This window comes from Macrosteles quadrilineatus, unplaced genomic scaffold, assembly GCF_028750875.1.
Source record: "Macrosteles quadrilineatus isolate MER2022 unplaced genomic scaffold, UCM_ALF_1.0 Scaffold_1__1_contigs__length_201487025, whole genome shotgun sequence".
NCBI lineage: Eukaryota > Metazoa > Arthropoda > Insecta > Hemiptera > Cicadellidae > Macrosteles > Macrosteles quadrilineatus.
In genome coordinates, this window is record NW_026542594.1 from 36951201 (window position 1) to 36970555 (window position 19355).

Below are 19355 nucleotides of genomic sequence, written 5' to 3' on the forward strand. Positions count from 1 at the left end.
CCTTTTCAAAGTATAATGTTATTTTCTATCCTACGTTGCACTACACTATATAAAACAGAGAAGTGTAACTCCGTCCTACTACAGAGGACATGATTGTTAACAGCAAATAATAGCAGAAAAAATAAATAGCAGAACAACCATTGAAACAACTATGCCAAGAAATTAAACTATCAGTATACTCATACCACTTTTACAATCTATATTCCGTAGTATACTGATGAAGTGTTGTAAGAAAACGTAATGCAAAGTATAAAAATTTATGGTCATACATTTTGAATGGGGCAGCAGATTTTAGTTTTAAAGTGTCATTTTACAAGAAGAAATATCATCGTTAAAAGGAATTTACTTTACTTGGCTTCAGGTGTTTAATATCAATAATAGAGGATGCAGGATGTACACTGCAGGTATTTTATGTATTTTATTTACACTGCAGATTGCTAAGATGGAAAACATATTTAAATAGCAGTTTTAAAAGTTCACTCAAGTTTACACAACATGTGCATATGATAAGATTTGTGTGTTAGTTTATTATTTGATCAATAACTATACAAATGTATTGACGATTTTATCGGTGAACATAAATAATTGAAAATATGTTTCTACATAGCTTATGTATTTACTATACAGGGTAATACTTTTATACTTATGCAAATTAATTTTCAGCCACCCTTTATAATTGGTTGGATTGACCAAATCCCTAATGCTTATGAATATACCAATATTTTCTTATACTTATAATTATACACTTACATATTGTTTTTACTTTTTCAAGAAGTGATCGCTACTAATTATTATGCAATAAAAAGTATAGGTTCAACAGTATCCACATTTTACGTATTCCCAACATTGTATGCATAAACAAACTAACTATTGGTAAAACTTGTTTTGTTTATTAAAATGATAATATATAAGAAATTACATATGACAGTGTATGTATACTTTGAAACACTCTAGTTATTGATTTCTTTCATGAATTATCCAATTTCATGACTTACCTCCAAGTGTAATCATTTCCGTGACTTTTTTAATACATTACATAAGTAGGATTATCTCGTAGTTGGTAGTAGAAGCTGAATAAAATACGTGTCAAGAAAAATTAAATGAGATTTTTCTAGGCATGTTTACGATATTTCTTACACATTTTACTTAGGATGTGATTACATATTAACATGTTATTTACTAACGAAATATTTTAGAACCACTAAAATTGTAACACAACTGTTTCGTTAGTGCTAGCCCACTAACAGGTATTGTAGGGAGAAGAACCACGATGGTTATGCATACTTTACCTAAACAAAGCCACACTCCCCGGAGACTCCGCCAGCTTTGTGGCTACCAAGTCGCAGTCCCTTCCATCTTGAGTCTCCACCGTAATACAACGTTTACAACATAACACTAAAGCCTAGTAATTTATACACAATTTATATCACTACACTAGCCACTTAGTAAACCACTAACTTTGAGCTGTTTTTCTCCCATGAAGCTAATGAAGAATTGACTGATAAATGTAGCCTTAAGCATTTCAAATACCTAGGTAACACATTCGAAGCAAGCTTGGTCAAAGATGTATTACAAACATACATATAATTAAATCTTTAACCAAGCTTGCTTCGAATGTGTTACCAAGGTATTTGAACTGCTTTAAGGAGGGTACATTTATCAGGCAATTCTTTATTAGCTTCACGGGAGAAAAAATAGCTCAAAGTTTGTTTTGTTGTTTACTAAGTGTCAAGTTTAGTGATATAAATGTTGTTATGATACTAGATGCAACTTCCAATATAACCTATTATCAAAGTAATAATGAAATAATTGTGACTGCCAATCTACGCAAGCGTTGGTTGTTAATTAATACGTTAAATGACATTGTAACTTTTTAATGAACATTACTCCATGGCAGATTGTTAATGCTGTTTTTTATTATTAATTACTAATTTTATTATTAATTATTAATGGTATTTATTTTGTTAATGGTAATGATCTGTTTTATAACTGTGTCTGTGGTGTTGATCATTTGGTGAGTTCGACTTTCCATTAATACTTTATTTAGTGGTTTCATTTATCTGGTATGCAAATTATTGACTAAGCTATGCTAAATACTTAAGTCTATGGCACTGACTCATATGCGTGATATACTGTTTTATACTGTTTTCAATGCATCACTTCAGTTATTCAAAACTCTCCACTCCAATGACAAAGTGTCTAAGTAAATTAGAAAGTCACAAGAACAAAAAAACTCTCAGGAGGTTCAAATGACGTAAATCTTCGTTAAAATTTAGGAATTATTAAAAAAAATTGAACAAAACATTTCAAGTTAACAATAATTCACTAACACTAACTAACACACTAACACTGGTTCAAAACAAAACTGCACTATCTTTTAATCAAACTCTATCAGTCCTGTTGCTATGCAAGCGTCTTAATACTAAGCGTTTGTAAAATTCATGTAACATATATATTTAGCGTTACATAACATACGTTACATTACTACCCGTAACAGAATAAAGATACCTGTTCAATCTTCAGAAAACATATTTTAATCTTTATAACGGTACTGCTGTTAATTTTCTGGCCCATTTAAGGAAGTAAGATAACTTGAATTTGCTAATACTACATTGGTATCATCGTATATTTTTTTATTATATGTTACCTTTTCAATAATACAATTCACTAAATTGTATTTATTTAACAGTAGTATAAATTCTCCGAATGAAGAAGGTAATCCAAAAAACTAGAATATTAAAAATACCCTATTAAATGCATATTTTTAAAAATTTTAAGACTTATTTTAATTTGGTAAAATTTATTTTAACTTATGCAAAAGGGAAAGAGCTACAGTTAGGAATTCGTTTGACAAGGTGTGCAATGTAGTTGTATGCTTGCAATATTGAGCGGAGCAAGTATATTAATATTTTTTTTTGTCAATGCTACCATTGACTATTGGATGTATTAATAGTCAAAGATGCTACGTCTGTTATATGTAAATGGAATGTCTACTATCCAAAGTCAATGCTAAATCTAGTTTACGTAAATGAGACGTCTCCTGGTCGAATCCTTATTCAATGGTACGTTAAGTTCACATAAACAATGGAATGTCTACTTGCAGAACCCAAAGGTAATGCTACATTTGTTATACGTAAGGGGAAGTACACTTACAGTATCCAAAGTCAATGCTCCTTTTGGTTAACGTAAATGAAATGTCTCTTTGCAGTATCTAATGTCAATTGTGCATTTGTATCACGTAAACGGGATGTCTAGTCTACTTGCAGTATCCCAAGTCAATGGTACAATTGGTTCACGTTAATGAGATGTCTACTTGCAGTATCTAAAGTAACTGGCCTTTCTGTTCTTATAAATTAAATTTCTATTGATGTATCTAATGCAAATGGCATATTTGGTTCAAGTAAATGGAATGTCTACTTGCAGTATACAAAGTCAATGGTACATTTGGTTCACGTAATGAGATGTCTCCTTAACGAATCCTAATTCAATGGTACGTATGGTTCACATAAATAATGGAATGTCTACTTGCAGAACCCAAATGTGTTATATGTAAAGGGGATGTCTTCTTACAGTATCCGAAGTCAATGGTACGTCTGGTTCAAGTTAATGGAATGTCTACTTGCAGTATCAAAGTCAACACTTCATCTGGTTTACATATATTAAATGTCTACTTGAAGTATTCAAAGTCAATGTCTCTGTTTCTTGTAAATGGGATACTGTAATGTTAATACTGTTCAATGAAAAATGAAACGATATCTATACTTCCAGTATCTAAAGTCAATAATGCATCTGGTTCACGTTAATGTAATGTCTAATTGCTGTATCCAAAGTAAATGATTTATTTGGTTCACATAATTTGGAATCCCTACGTGCAGTATTCAATGTAAATTGTACGTCTGGTTCACGTGAATGAAAAAAGTTTACTTGTAACATCAAAAGCCAATGGTTCATTATCCTTATTGGTAATACATTTTGTAGCAAATAATGCTCAACGGTATCAATCCGATTGTTCTTCACTTTTGTTTGTTCTCTATTTTGCAATGTGCTAGTTTAGATGATTCATTGGTAAACACATGTTAAAACTTTTGCTTACCTTTTTATTGTTATCTTGCAAATACTGTCATGGCAACCAATTAACCCATAAGGCCCATGTTAAATTTCTAAAAGTTTAAATTCACATAGGGAAAAGCCCTGTGGTCCGATTTGTACCATTTCAGATTTATACCTTCCCATGGTTGGATACTATGACTGTGCTAAATATCATGCAGATCGCTGCAGCCGTTCAGGAGGAGTATTTGTAAAACAAAAGCAGGAGTGTAGTATAAGAGCTTCGCTCGCTTCGCTTCGCTCCGCTCAATAATTTAGCACATGACGAACATGTGATCTCACAGTGGAGTTTGCCCGTCTACATGTGCCACAGAGTGCGTGGACCGAATCCAGAAAAGCAAGAGGCGAGCCAGTACAGTACAAGAGGGAATCGTACAAATAAAAAGTAGTGACAGGTACCAGGATTCGAACCCACGACATCGCTGCCTCGGACTCAAAATCTGACTGAGCTGATGACTCATTAAAAGGGCACTTAGGGCTAGGTATCCACTTTGAAGGCTATTTAAAATTTTATAGTTTAATCGCAACAAATATCAATTAAGTATGCACTATCATTCTCCAGCATTTTAGTTTACTGACATAAACAATGTTTTTTTTTAACTAAAGCTTCCTGAAAATACCAAGCCATCCATCTATAACATCTTTATCAGACTAGCTCTAAACGCATTAACTAGGCTTCTCAATTGAAAATTTTGTCTTCCTTTAAAAAAAATATTAACGAAAATTTACAACCCCGTTATTGCAGATAAACCTAAAGCAAAACATTGTCCATCTTTGCGTAGTACGCTTTTACTTGTGCGATTGGACGACATAAATGCGAAATTACTTCCAACAACAGCCATCAAAATTATATAACATGAGTTTTTAGTTTAAGGAACCTAGCAGGCTAAGATTTATTAATTCTAATTCAACCTCGACCTTTAATAGTGTGATATAGTCAACGGAAAGGACCTGGAAAAATACCTTAAAACAATAGAATTATATTTGAAAGCAGCAATCTCGCAGAGTGGAGGTGACAGTGACAAAGCTTGGTTTTAATCTAATAGAGTTCCAACGTCGTAATTGACTGATCAGTTTACAAAGCCTTCTAACTGATATTTATCCGGACATTTATTTCAGTTCCACTTTGTTGAAAGAAATGTAACTTTTATGTTCATTAGTATAGCATTAAATATCAGTGTTTTGTTTGTATTTTCGAAATATTCATTTAACATTTATCTCTAGATAGTTTTTTTCTAATCTAAACAGTTTTGATGGAAGAATTTTCAATATACTTTCGTAACTGCAAAGTATATATACGTTACCTAATATTCCTTATTACTGCCGTTTAGTTTTAAGAATGGTTTAATTAATATACAGTGTGAAAATTTGTAATAAATCCCAGACTTTATAATTACAGTTATATTATTATATTATTGATGTAATACATTATTGTTAAAAAGTGTTTAAAAGAATTCAACGTACAATGCACAATCATCCACAACGTCAACGTTATATTTCAAGCAACCCATTTCAATTTATTCTATATTATGGACTACGTTAGATATTATACATAATTATTACAAAATTAATAAACTGATACAAATTGTCTAAACACTTCCTAAGGATTATTGTAAAACACAAGTAAACAAAAATAGTATGGTTCCCCACTGATCACCTCCAATAATAACAGTTTTAGATAAAATGTAACTAAATGCAATCATAGATAACAGAATGATTTGAGCATCAATATTGTCTGAGGGAGACAGAACGTCGATATCTGATTTCAGCCCTGTCACCGTTGCATTGTTTGTTGAATGTTGTATATGATCGCAATTATATAAACGGGTCGTAACTGTCTTAATTGTAGTTTTTACTTTTTATAGGTGGCCTGTACTCGGATTGGTATGATTTTGGAGTGTTTCGTGGTCTATTACAAAGAGGAAAACTGTTAAGTCAAGGCAAATGAAGACTATTACAACCATATATCGTGTTATATGGTATACGAGTGAACAGAAGCATGTACAGCAAATCTTAGTACCTATTATCACGCCTGGAAAAAAAATTAGCATTCCAAAAATAATACTCATATAGTAACCCTAAAATAGTGATACATTTTTGCAGGTAGACTGTTTAGTTTTCTGGTTACTTATGAGTTATATGTACACGGTATTATCACAATGGTACAAATTATCCCTATAATTAAAAATAAAGATCAATCTGAAGTATTGTATAGCCTGGTTAACTAATCAATGTTTCAAATAAAAGTAATGGCATCTCGTGTGGTGGCGTGACGGTTGGTGGATTCTAGAGATTTCCTGACAAGTGAGTCTCTCAAATTGTTTACTTGACTGAGAAACCCTCACTCTTATGCATGAGGATACAGTAAACAACATAGCACTTTTAATAACAATATACAGGGTGGAACGAAGTTAGTGTTAAAAAATTTTATGTGTTAAACTACTAAGTATTGGTGACAAAATGGCACCAATTTAAGTTTCCATACCCTCACAGGTAGGGAATAACAGGCAATTTAAGATTTTTTCAAAATATTTGTACTTACTTACATAAAATGGCCATAAGTGCATTAAACATGGTTTTTATTCCAAATTCATTGTCATTTTCAGAATCCTCGTTAAATTTCCAATAGTAATAGTACAAATTCATTGAGATTAAACATCTGCATAAGCCCTTATTTGACCATGGAAGTTTGAATTTGTGATTTTTTATAAAAAATTAATAACTTTTTCCAAAGTTTTTCTATACTACACTGGACTGTAGAGAGTGTCAAATATCACTAAAAACTTCAGCAGTTAATAACCTTTACAATGATGTATAAACATCTACTGTTCCTTTGATTTGCCGTTCTCAAATTTAAGAGTTTCTCATGAAAAACACGGAACGGCTAATGTTTAATTTCCTTTAAAAAAAATAAGTATTGGCTGTTATGATACGGCAGCAGCTGCTTTAAAAATCATGTTTAAATGGGTATTATTGCAATTCTCAGAATCCTTGTAAAATTCCTAACAAGAATATTGAGGAATTGTTAGGATTAACACTTTATGAAACTATGTTTTGTGATGAATTTTCATTTTGGGGGTTATCTACTTATTTATTGGAACTAGAGGTCGTCCAGTGGTCGAAACTCGACCATAAATATGTAATTTAATTATTTTCAAAGCAATTAACCATCACTTAATTTGAAGGCAATAATGAAATAACAATTTATTCATTGGTTGATTTGGATAATATTCTCTAATGATTAGCTAATGACTAAGTGATTTTATTAAAGTAGATTAAGTATGTCAAATTCCAAGAATATATTATGCCAGTTTGTTTGTTTTGATTTGACACGTATGAACACAAAAAGGTCCATCTTCAAAGATATTCCACCACAGCTTAACCACTTCTAGCTAAAAAAATCGAATTGCACTTTACATACTTCTCTATTTTTCACCCCACTTTGTAAATAAAACATGTGATTGGAATTTGTTTTGATTTTCTGTTTATATTTCGTTGTTATTTCGTCACCATCATGGCAACCCATAAAGCCCATGTTAATTTTTTGTTAAGTTCAAATTCATTTTTTGTGCTTATCTTTGAGCCTATTTTAATTTATAATAAGATTCTGCACACCTAGAGGAAAATATCTTTCTAACAGTATGCATAGATTTTCCCTACGACGCACACGAGCTGCGAAAAAAGGTTTTAAAGAAACATGCTTGCCTATTAATATATAGATAGATAAATTAAATATCTGTACGGTGTTAGTTCTATGGCACATTCAACCGATGTGCGAGATTGACTTAAAGCAAAATACACAACTTGAATGATAAGAATTATAATGATGGTGTGGTTTGCTGGCATGCCAGGTCGCCAGACCTAAGTCCACTAGATTTGCTTTGTGTGTTATGTGGAGTACTTGGTCTACTCATCTTTAGTAGAAGATATTTAGGAAATTAACTACTGGATAATGAGTGCAGATGTGCTAGTCAGAGGAACGTTGTATTTTAATGTTACTGTTGGTGCCACTTGCAAAAAAAGCTTGGCTGTGTATCTGGGAAAATGGAGGAGATTTTGAAAAAAAAAAACTCAAGTAGTTGGCATTAAATAGAAGGCAACTATTAAAACGTCAAGGAAGTAAGGAACAGTTATTTAAGTTTCGAATATTGTGTGTTTTAGAATTAACTTTTAGTTTTTGTATAAATAACTAAAACTAAGTATTTTTGAGGTGTTAACAATTATTTTAGTTAAGAAATATGTCACTTGACTGAGTTATTTCCATTAGCATGTGTCTAAGCACTACAATCAATTAATTAGTATACTATTAACATAAAATGTAATATATGAAATGTATAAATGTATTATTTGTGAACTAGGTTAATTGTCGGTTTTCGGTGAACATATTGACAAGATTGTAAAGTGTAGTATCTACATAATTTTATAGGCTACTCCATTGGAAGTATTTGCTTAGGCTTAAACAAATCTTAAGTTAAATGTACCATGTGTAACTTTAAACAATATTCAATGTATTCAAAAAATAAAAATAAATCTAATTTATAACATGTTTTCACAAAACATACGTTTTTATGGATGTTAATCCTAATAGATTCTTAATATTCTTATAATAAATCTAACAAGGATTCTAAAAATTACAATAGACCCTATTCAAATATAACGGTTATTGCAGCTATTGCCATATTATTTAAGCAAATACATGCTATTTTAAAGGAAATTTAATATTAGCCGTTCCGTGTTTTGCATGAGAAACTCTTAAATTTGAGAACGACAAATCAAAGGAACAGTAGATGTTTATACATCATTTTAAAGGTTATTAAATGCTGAAGTTTTTAGTGATATTTGACACTCTCTACAGTCCAGTGTAGTATAGAAAAACTTTGGAAAAAGTTATTGATTTTTTATAAAAAATCACAAATTCAAACTTCCATGGTCAAATAAGGGCTTATGCAGATGTTTAATCTCAATGAATTTGTACTATTACTATTGGAAATTTAACGAAGATTTTATACAAATCAATTTGCCATTTTACAATTTTAAATCATAGCAAACACATTGATATTCAACAAAGTAGTAATGCACATATTTTAAAGATAAATTGACCAAATTTAAACCGAATTATAACTACTGTACAGACTCTTTTAATGTAGGAAAACAGGAGTAGTGAGGGACAGTTGTGTTACTTTTCATATGTATGTATGAATCAATTTAGAACAAATTAAATGATCGTAGAGAGAGCAAACTGACTAGTGTGATGAATCTTAAGCAAAAGCGAGTTGCATAAAACTGACCAAACTTGAACAATTCTTAGTTTGAAATGAGCTTTGTCTATTACTCTGGTACATCTATATGGTTTAGAAAAGTAAAAAGTAGTGTTAAGAGGACTTGAAAATGTCACTATACTTAGTGGATACGTGACATGATTGATGTTTTTCAGCGGTGGAGCTGAAGTAAATACACAGATAGTTAATAAAGGGGTTATACATTTGAAAATTGGAATAACAAATATATATATATATATATATTTTTTACAAAAGAACCTGAAGACGATTATTAAACACTACACATGCTCAAATGATCACCGTGAGTAACTCCTATAGACATGTCGTATCGACCCATAACATCTTGATCAATTGTAGTTTATAGCAGCATTTTTGTTTACATTTTTGGAAGATTTATCCTTCAACTTTCAACTTTACAATTTTAGGGAGAGTTTAAAACATGTAAACATGAAATATTATTTATATTGCTAAAAAAATTTTGAATATAAGATCGACATGAATTTGTTTACATACCGGTAGTTTATAAAAACTTTAAACATAGTGAAATGTTTATAATAACTATAAACTTATATTTTGAAAGTACAAATTCAAACATTAAGTTTACTATTTGGAGTACAGGAAAAAGCATTTGGGTATACTATTTAGAAAAAAAAACTTCTTAACATTTTGAATGATTTATAAAGAAAACTTTGACATTAAGAGTTTAGACTTTAATTTACTTTTTACATTAATTTAATTTGTACAGTGTAGGAAAAAACATTTTAATGTCAAATGACAGGATCAATTTTTACATTTGAAAGAGTTGTATTAGTTATTACCATTTTGGAAGACTTTATAAAATTACGTACATCAAATTTAAAGTTTGCAGTGCATGAAACAGATTTGAATACCGAATTGCCAACAACTGTTTTTACATTTTTGAAAGATGTATACTAACTTTTAACATTTTGGAAGACTTTATAAAATTACGTACATCAAATTTAAAGTTTGCAGTGCATGAAACAGATTTGAATACCGAATTGCCAACAACTGTTTTTACATTTTTGAAAGATGTATACTAACTTTTAACATTTTGGAAGACTTTATAAAATTACGTACATCAAATTTAATATTTGCAGTGCATGAAACAGATTTGAATACCGAATTGCCGACAACTGTTTTTACATTTTGAAAGATGTATACTAACTTTTAACATTTTGGAAGACTTTATAAAATTACGTACATTCAATTTAATGTTTGCAGTGCATGAAACAGATTTGAATACCGAATTGCCAACAACTGTTTTTACATTTTGAAAGATGTATACTAACTTTTAACATTTTGGAAGACTTTATAAAATTACGTACATTAAATTTAATTTTTGCAGTGCGAGAAACATACATTTAAAATATAATAACCACAAGAATACTTACATATTGAAAGATTTATAAATTCTTTTAACTTTTAAATTTTGGGAGACTTTAGAAAAAATTCAAACATTAAATTTAATATTTGCAGTACAGGAAAAGCATTCGAATTTTAAATGTACAAGAACCTTTCCAACATTTTGAACGATTTATACAAATTTTTTAACATTTGAAAGATTTTGAACATTCGGACATTATTATTTTTTTTTTTACATTGCTGGAAATTTTAAATGACTAATCCACAAGAAAATTTTAACATTTTTAAAGAATTGTACTAACTTTAAACGTTTTGTATGACTTTGTAAAAATTCTGGCATCAAATCTATTTGTTTGCAGTGCATGAAAATTATTTGACAAAAACATGTTTTCCATTTTGAAAGAGTTATAATACAAGTCTTTAACATTTTGAAAGATTTGTACTAACTTTTAACATTTTGTATGACTTTGTAAAAATTCTGACATCAAATTTAATATTTGCAGTGCAGGAAATACATTTGAATATCCAATTCTCACTAAGCTCTTTTAGGCAACATTTTGAAAGATTTATCATACACATTTTCAACTTTTTTAAAATGTTGGAAGACTACAAAAGTACAGACATCAAATGTAATGTAAATTTTTAATACGACTCTCTGCTGCATATACCATACTTAGACGTTACTTATTTAATTGTTTTTTCCTTATGTATATATAAAAAAAAAAAAAAAAAAAAAAAATGTTTTTGTAAATGAAGTTCAAAGTGTATAAATTATTGTTTTTTTCTTTTATATTACTGTAAAGTGGGAATTGTTTTTTGTTTTTTTGTTAAGGAGAAGGTATGTATGTTGCCAACCAAACAGACGGTCAACATTGACCATTGTTTTGTAAGTGTTAGGTTTTTATTTTTAGCAGTACCTTATGTATTTTATTTTATGTGCAAGTTAGTGTTGAATATGTTGTACATATATGGAGGTAGACTATTATGTAATTTGTACAATAAAGCACTTTTTCATTTCATTTCATTTCATTTCATTTCAAATGTAATTCTTACAGTGCAGAAAAACGTTTGAATATCGAATCAACAAGTACTTTTTTTACATTTAGAATGATTTGTACAAGCCTTTAACTTTTAACCTTTTATGAATTGTTTTAAAAAATTTAGACATTAAATATATTTTTACAGTGCTTGAAAAACATTTGAACACAAGAACCACAAGAATATTTAAATATTGAAAGACTTATAAAATCTTTTAACTTTTAAAATTTTGGGAGACTTTAAGAAATTCAAACATTAAATTTAATTTTTGCTGTACAGGAAAAGCATTTGACTATCAAATCTACAAGAACCTTTGTAACATTTTGACTTTATAAGAATTTAGATATTATTTTAATCTTAAGGTACCGGAAAACATTTTAATGTAAAACTGACACGAACATTTTTATACATTTTGAAAGAGTTGTACTAACTTTTAACATTTTTGGAATGTGTTATAAATATCCAGACAAATAATGTAATTTTTGCAGTAGGTACATGAAAAAATTTGATATGTATTTGGGTATTAAATTGACAAGAACATTTTACATTTTGAAAGATTTATACAAACGTTTAACATTTTGGAGGACTTTATAACGTTTCAGACAATACATTGGAAGTGGAAGTTAGTTTTCGCCAATATGAGTACACATATAATTGCTCAAGTTAGGTGAAACTTGTGTTCTCTAATCACAAATAACAACTTTCTATTCAATGCTCATAAACATCCTTATATGTCTCAACTACAATGTCCGGTTCACTGTTTGGAAATATTTTATACTCATTTTGCTTTTCCGCTATTACAACTACCAAAGAATGCCTCCTGTAAAAACACTTCTCTAGCTTTCTGAAACACGCTATTTGTCAAAAGCAAACGTCGCAAGTCTTTCCGTTTACGGTTAACACAAGCTTTATTCAAAGACAGCATAATCATGTCTCTAGCACTGGTCTCCGTTGCAGAATAGATACTGATGTAGACGGTTCGTAGGCTAGCAACAAACTGGAAAAAAAATACTTTTTGCTTTCACCTAGGAAGCTCAAGCTGTAAGATTGTATTTTTATCGGTACAATTTTTTAACAAATCGATGACTAAGTTAGAATAAGTAATATATTGTGATAGAGATAATTTTGAATTATTATATGTTTATAGTGAGATGATGAGCTATACATAATTAATTATTGTGTATTGATGAAAACATTTAAAAACGACACTAATACGCTTTTTTATTTTTTTCGATGCGGTGCTTCAGGAACTTCCATACCGACCACTATACATAGATAACCTCCCTACTGTCCGGAGTGTAGAAAACCTTTGTGGCAGTTAGATTAATATACCTGCAATACTAAAATGCTATAGGAAGGGAAGGAAACAGGTCCAAGACGTAGGAAGCGGTGATGGAAGTAGTCAAGGCGAGCAGTCCGGAGTGTAGAAACTCTTTGTGACAGATTAATATACCTGCAATACTAAAATGCTATAGGAAGGGGGGAAACAGGTTCACGACGTAGGAAGTGGTAATGGAAGTAGTCGGGGCGAGCATTCTGGAGTGTAGAAACCCTTTGTGACAGTTAGATTAATGTAACTACAATTCTAAAATGCTATGGGAAGGGAGGGAAATAGGTCCACGACGTAGGAAGTGGTAATGGAAGTAGTCGAGGTGAGCAGTTCGGAGTGTAGAAACCCTTTGTGACAGTTAGATTAGTGTAACTGCAATTCTAAAATGCTATGGGAAGGGAGGGAAACAGGTCCACGACGTAGGAAGCGGTGATGGAAGTAGTTGAGGCGAGCAGTCCGGAGTGTAGAAACCCTTTGTGACAGTTAGATTAATATACCTGCAATACTAAAATGCTATAGAAACGGAGGGAAACAGGTCCACGACGTAGGAAGTGGTAATGGAAGTAGTTAATGCGAGCATTCTGGAGTGTAAAAACCCTTTGTGACAGTTAGATTAACGTAACTGCAATTCTAAAATGCTATGGGAAGGGAGGGAAACAGGTCCACGACGTAGGAAGCTGTGAAGGATGTAGTCAAGGTGAGCAGTCTGGAGTGTGGGAACCCTTTGTGAAAGTCAAATTAATCTATTTGAAATTCTAAAATGGTATAGGAAGGGAGGGAAACAGGTCCACGACGTAGGAAGCGGTGAAGGATGTAGTCAAGGTGAACAGTCCGGAGTGTGGGAACTCTTTGTCAAAGTTAAATTAATCTATTTGAAAATTAATCTATTTGAAATTCTAAATTCTATATGAAGGGAGGGAAACAGGTCTACGACGTAGGAAGTGGTGAAGGAAGTAGTCGAGGTGAGCACTCCGGAGTGTAGAAACCCTTTGTGATAATTAGAATAATGTACAGTATCTGCAATTCTAAAAATGCTATGGGAAGGGAGGGAAACAGGTCCACGACGTAGATAGTGGTAATGGAAGTAGTCGGGGTGAGCATTCTGGAGTGTAGAAACCCTTTGTGACAGTTAGATTAACGTAACTGCAATTCTAAAATGCTATGGGAAGGGAGGGAAACAGGTCCACGACGTAGGAAGCGGTGAAGGATGTAGTCAAGGTGAACAGTCCGGAGTGTGGGAACTCTTTGTGAAAGTTAAATTAATCTATTTGAAAATTAATCTATTTGAAATTCTAAATTCTATATGAAGGGAGGGAAACAGGTCTACGACGTAGGAAGTGGTGAAGGAAGTAGTCGAGGTGAGCATTCCGGAGTGAAGAAACCCTTTGTGATAATTAGAATAATGTACAGTATCTGCAATTCTAAAAATGCTATGGGAAGGGAGGGAAACAGGTCCACGACGTAGATAGTGGTAATGGAAGTAGTCGGGGCGAGCATTCTGGAGTGTAGAAACCCTTTGTGACAGTTAGATTAATGTAACTACAATTCTAAAATGCTATGGGAAGGGAGGGAAATAGGTCCACGACGTAGGAAGTGGTAATGGAAGTAGTCGAGGTGAGCAGTCCGGAGTGTGGGAACTCTTTGTGATTAACTCTTTGTGATGGGAACTCTTTGACAGTTAGATTAATGTATCTGTAATAATAAAATGCTATGAGAAGAGAGGGAAACAGGAAATACATTACGTATATTACCAATGACTTTGGTTAATTAATGGACGAGAAGTTAGGATTGTTGTTGACTGAGATTTGGTTTTTTTTAAGAGGTTGGCAGCCTCTTTTAACCTTGCATTTGCTCGTCCACATAGACTAAGCGCCCGTGCGTGGATCGTTTACAGCAAAGCAAGGGGTGAGCCGGTACAGGACAAAGGTGAACTGTACTGATAAATATTAGTGGCAGGGACCAGGATCCGATCCCACGACATCGCTGCCTTTGGCCCGAAGTCCGCGTGACGCTACCGACTGAGCCACCGACTCACCATTATTTGCCCCGACTCATGGGTTGATTTGCCCATACAAATAACATTATTGTGTTCACCAGTGACACCGGTAAGTATGCTAGGTGTGGGTGGACTCTTTCATTATTGCGCTCATGTTCACTCATCCCGTTACGCGCAGAATAAGCGTACTACTAGTTAGTGAGCTATTGGCGACGATGATTTTATAAATGTAAGTTCCCAGCCCTATTCAACACTCATTCAAGGTCTTTTTCCCGGTTATCAAAACTTCAGAACAATTTTATACACAAAGAATCTCTAATTTAATTTACGGTTACAATACACATCATTGAACTTTCGATTGATTAAATCCTTTATGTAAGGAAAATCGTTTTTAATCTCACTTGGTTTGGATTTTGCTTTCATATGTTTGCGGTATTTGTAAACAACATTTAATGTATACATATCAGTGACAGCTAGAAAAAATAATCTTGATCCGAACAGCTGTTCATTATTTCATAGATGATTATGTGATGGACACTGGGAGAAAACTTCTGGGACGAAAATCGCACGAAATCGGGGTTTTAAACATCCGTCATTTTATTTAAAAATAGTGAGGCCATATTTTATTGGCTAAAGACAATCTCGCCAATCCAGTGAATACATTAAAATGATTTGGATCTTGATAGGTACTCTCGTTTTTCAGGAGAAGGCCGCGTAAAATGCTTCTTGGGCCGTAACAGACAGACCGACAGACAGAAATTAAGATGAGACTTGTTTCGGCTTCTTGAAAGTATAAAAAGGAAAAAGAATCTAAAAATTTATAATTTTGAGCAATGTACAGACAAAACTATAATTTTATTTATATATATAACAGCTAAGCACAACCAACCGAGGAACCCTAAAAAGAGATATATAGTTATAAGTAAAAGCCAAGATAGCAAACTATTGTAAAATATTGTTAATTGTTGTGTAGTCTATTGCTTATAATTTATGCAATGAAAGATTAATTGACCTCCGAGAGAGCATGAAAAAGAAGAAAGCCAAGAGACTATTTCTTTTCTACTAAAGTGGCAGGTCATTAAAACTTTAGAGAATACATTAGAATGAGTACTCCAAAATCAGATAAGATGTTTCTATGCTATTTTACCTTACGAAATGTGCGAAAATAAATGTCATTTAGTGTTTACTTAAGCTTATATAGTTTTAGCGGAGGTAAATATTGATAGGTATATATAACAATTAATATTCTATCTTTGGTTTATTTTTTAAAATAGGGATAATAACTTTGCATGTGTGAACAGGTTAACAAGCGGGATTTATATTTAGGGAATTACTGTTTAGATCAAGTCGATAATAAGTTTTATCCTACTATCAAGTCTTGTTTGAACCACAGCGTTCAGCCAACTTGGGTATAAATATCCCTAATATGGTATTATTCGTTTATAAGGATTAAAAAGGGGGTTTGATTTTGAATAGTATATACTGTAATTTCTAAGAATTTCTTGTAATTTCTGTAAGAAGTTTGCAGACTTGTATCTGACAATCCACTTAGACCTCGTGTCTGCACTTATCCAGCAGATGAAGGGGTTAGCTGGTGAAGTAGACAAGGGTAAACTGTACTGATAACAAATGGTAGCAGCACCCCTTTTATCTATGGTAGCAGTTACCAGGATCCGGGACGCGGTGGGACGGTGCAGGTGATTAAGAAATCAGTAAACAGATTAATACTGGGTCCCTGGGTGTTGGTCGAGCTGCGCATTTAGATTCTACACGGTTTATTATGCGGTATTTATTATGCACAGTTAAACGGTTGATTGAACCTTATGCCATGCCGTAGGCATATTAGTCACTCTTGTTCAATCTTGATTTAACATTGAAATAGATTGCATTAAACAACATGTACATCATGTACGTACATAAGTGTATTAAATGTTATTTTGTACTTTTAATTTTAATATTTAAGGAAATGTAACTATTTGCCATGAATTTGGCTATGCGAAAATGATTGTTAACCTGGCTCAACCAATGAATTTGACTGCAAACCCTGAATAAATTCGATAGTAAACCGTGGGGAATGAATATTATATGAGTTGATATCAGACACCTACTAGCCGTATGTAAGTCACCACTGAGAAAGACAGTTTCACATTTGAAATAGTAGCATAAGGGTTGCATAGATCTTTGCACATCAGAAACAAGCTTAGTATTAGGCATCAGGTAAATGCTTTGAAAATGACCCGCATTTATAACAACATTCTATCCCTATATCAGCTATCCTTACTTTTATACAAGAGAGGTTTGCACTGACGACGATTTAAAAAAAATGTTGTAAGAAATAACTAAAAAGATTTATTTAGACAGTTAAAAAACTATTTGTTAAATCAAAAATGATTTTAGGAATTAAATACAAATTACAGAAATATTTATACAAATACATTTTAAGCCACATTAGTATTTTTTCTAAAGCTATTTTGAACTTACTCATGAAAATCTTAGTCGAAAAAAGTTATCATACTTTACATTTTTGAGCAACAATACGATTTGTAAGCTGCATAGTCAAACACCACCCTCAATATGCGCAGCTCAACTTTTAGTAAGGGTAGTTCCGTACTTCTGAGAACAACATCAATCATCCCAAGATCCGAACCCACAGACAACGCTGCCTTCCCCGTCCGTAGCGATACCGACTGAGACACAAACCAGCACATTCGTATTGGTTTTATAGTAAGATATTATGGTACTTCAGTATTAAACGGAGGCCACATTTTGTCAGCGCGCTGCGGCGGTTATGTTAGGTTGGGTTATCGTAAATATTATGTGTGTAGGACTTTCCTCGCTTCGTTATGAATCGAACGATACTTTCTATTATGATAACCCAACCTAACATAACCGCCGCAGCGCGCTGACAAAATGTGGCCTCCGTTTAATACTGAAGTACCGATATTATTTATATTATTACGTACAGTTTTACATAAATGTATACATACTAATATTGTTTTGTAACATTTATTTTACTGGATCCATACTAGTAAAAACTACAATACACCTTCCAAGATAATTGGCTATCCGTTTTATAGGCTAGTAAATTATTAAATAGGTGGACTATAAAAAATAATCAAACTGTGTTTAGTTTCATCCAAACAATCTGACTAATACCTTTGACTATAAATACAACAAACGCTTCAAGATTTGGTTTCAAATCACAAATATAGAAAAATTATTAGTAAAAAAAAACTTTAAAAAACAAATAAAAAAACTAGTTTAAAAGAATCAAGTGGAAATATCACACTCAACTATACTATGAATAAAAGTTTATTTCATTTTACATTACTACTAGCAGAGTACCCGTCCTTCGTACGGGGTTGGCATATAAGTTTAAATTGCTTATTGCAGTTATACTCAAGCTTTGCGTTTGCAATGGGGGAGGACAAAGTTTGATAAAATTTGCTTCTTTAAATTGACGGTATACTATGGTATTAAACATCTACCATAGCCATAATGTTCTACCTCTTCACCTAAACAATAAAGAAAAATTAAGTATTACAAATTTAAAAAATCACAAATTATTCATGACATTAAAAACACAAACATAACTGTAAACAATCCTACTATGACAGTTCTCATTGCGTATCACAGTTGTTTGTTGCTGCTTAGTTCAAATTAGCTGTTTACATAAATGCAAAAAAAATATAGTGCTGCACCCTGTTGGTAAATCTTATAACTTTTTAATGCTTTTGTATATCATAGAACCAACTTTTTTAGTTGAAACAGCTGACTAAATTCTTTAATTTCCTTTAAATATGAATACTCATAAAGTTAACATGGGGAACTACAGAGCCACTGGGGTGGAGCCTGAAGGGGTTTTTGAGATAAGAATATGCCTATATGTAAATCGGGAATGTGAGCTATCATCATGCCAAATTTCAGCCCAATCCATCCAGTGGTTTATGCGTGATTGACCTTCAAACGTGTGTTTGAAGGTCAATCACGCATAAACCACTGGATGGATTGGGCTGAAATTTGGCATGATGATAGCTCACATTCCCGATGAGCTGTAACAAACAAACAAACAAACAAACAAACAAACACACAAACTTTCACATTTATAATATTAGTAAGATTCCGAATAAGCTGTTGGCCCATCTACGTAAGGGAAAAAATAGTAAATCAAAATTGAATATGATTTACACAGCTAGTTTCCACGCATAAAGATAATTTCTGG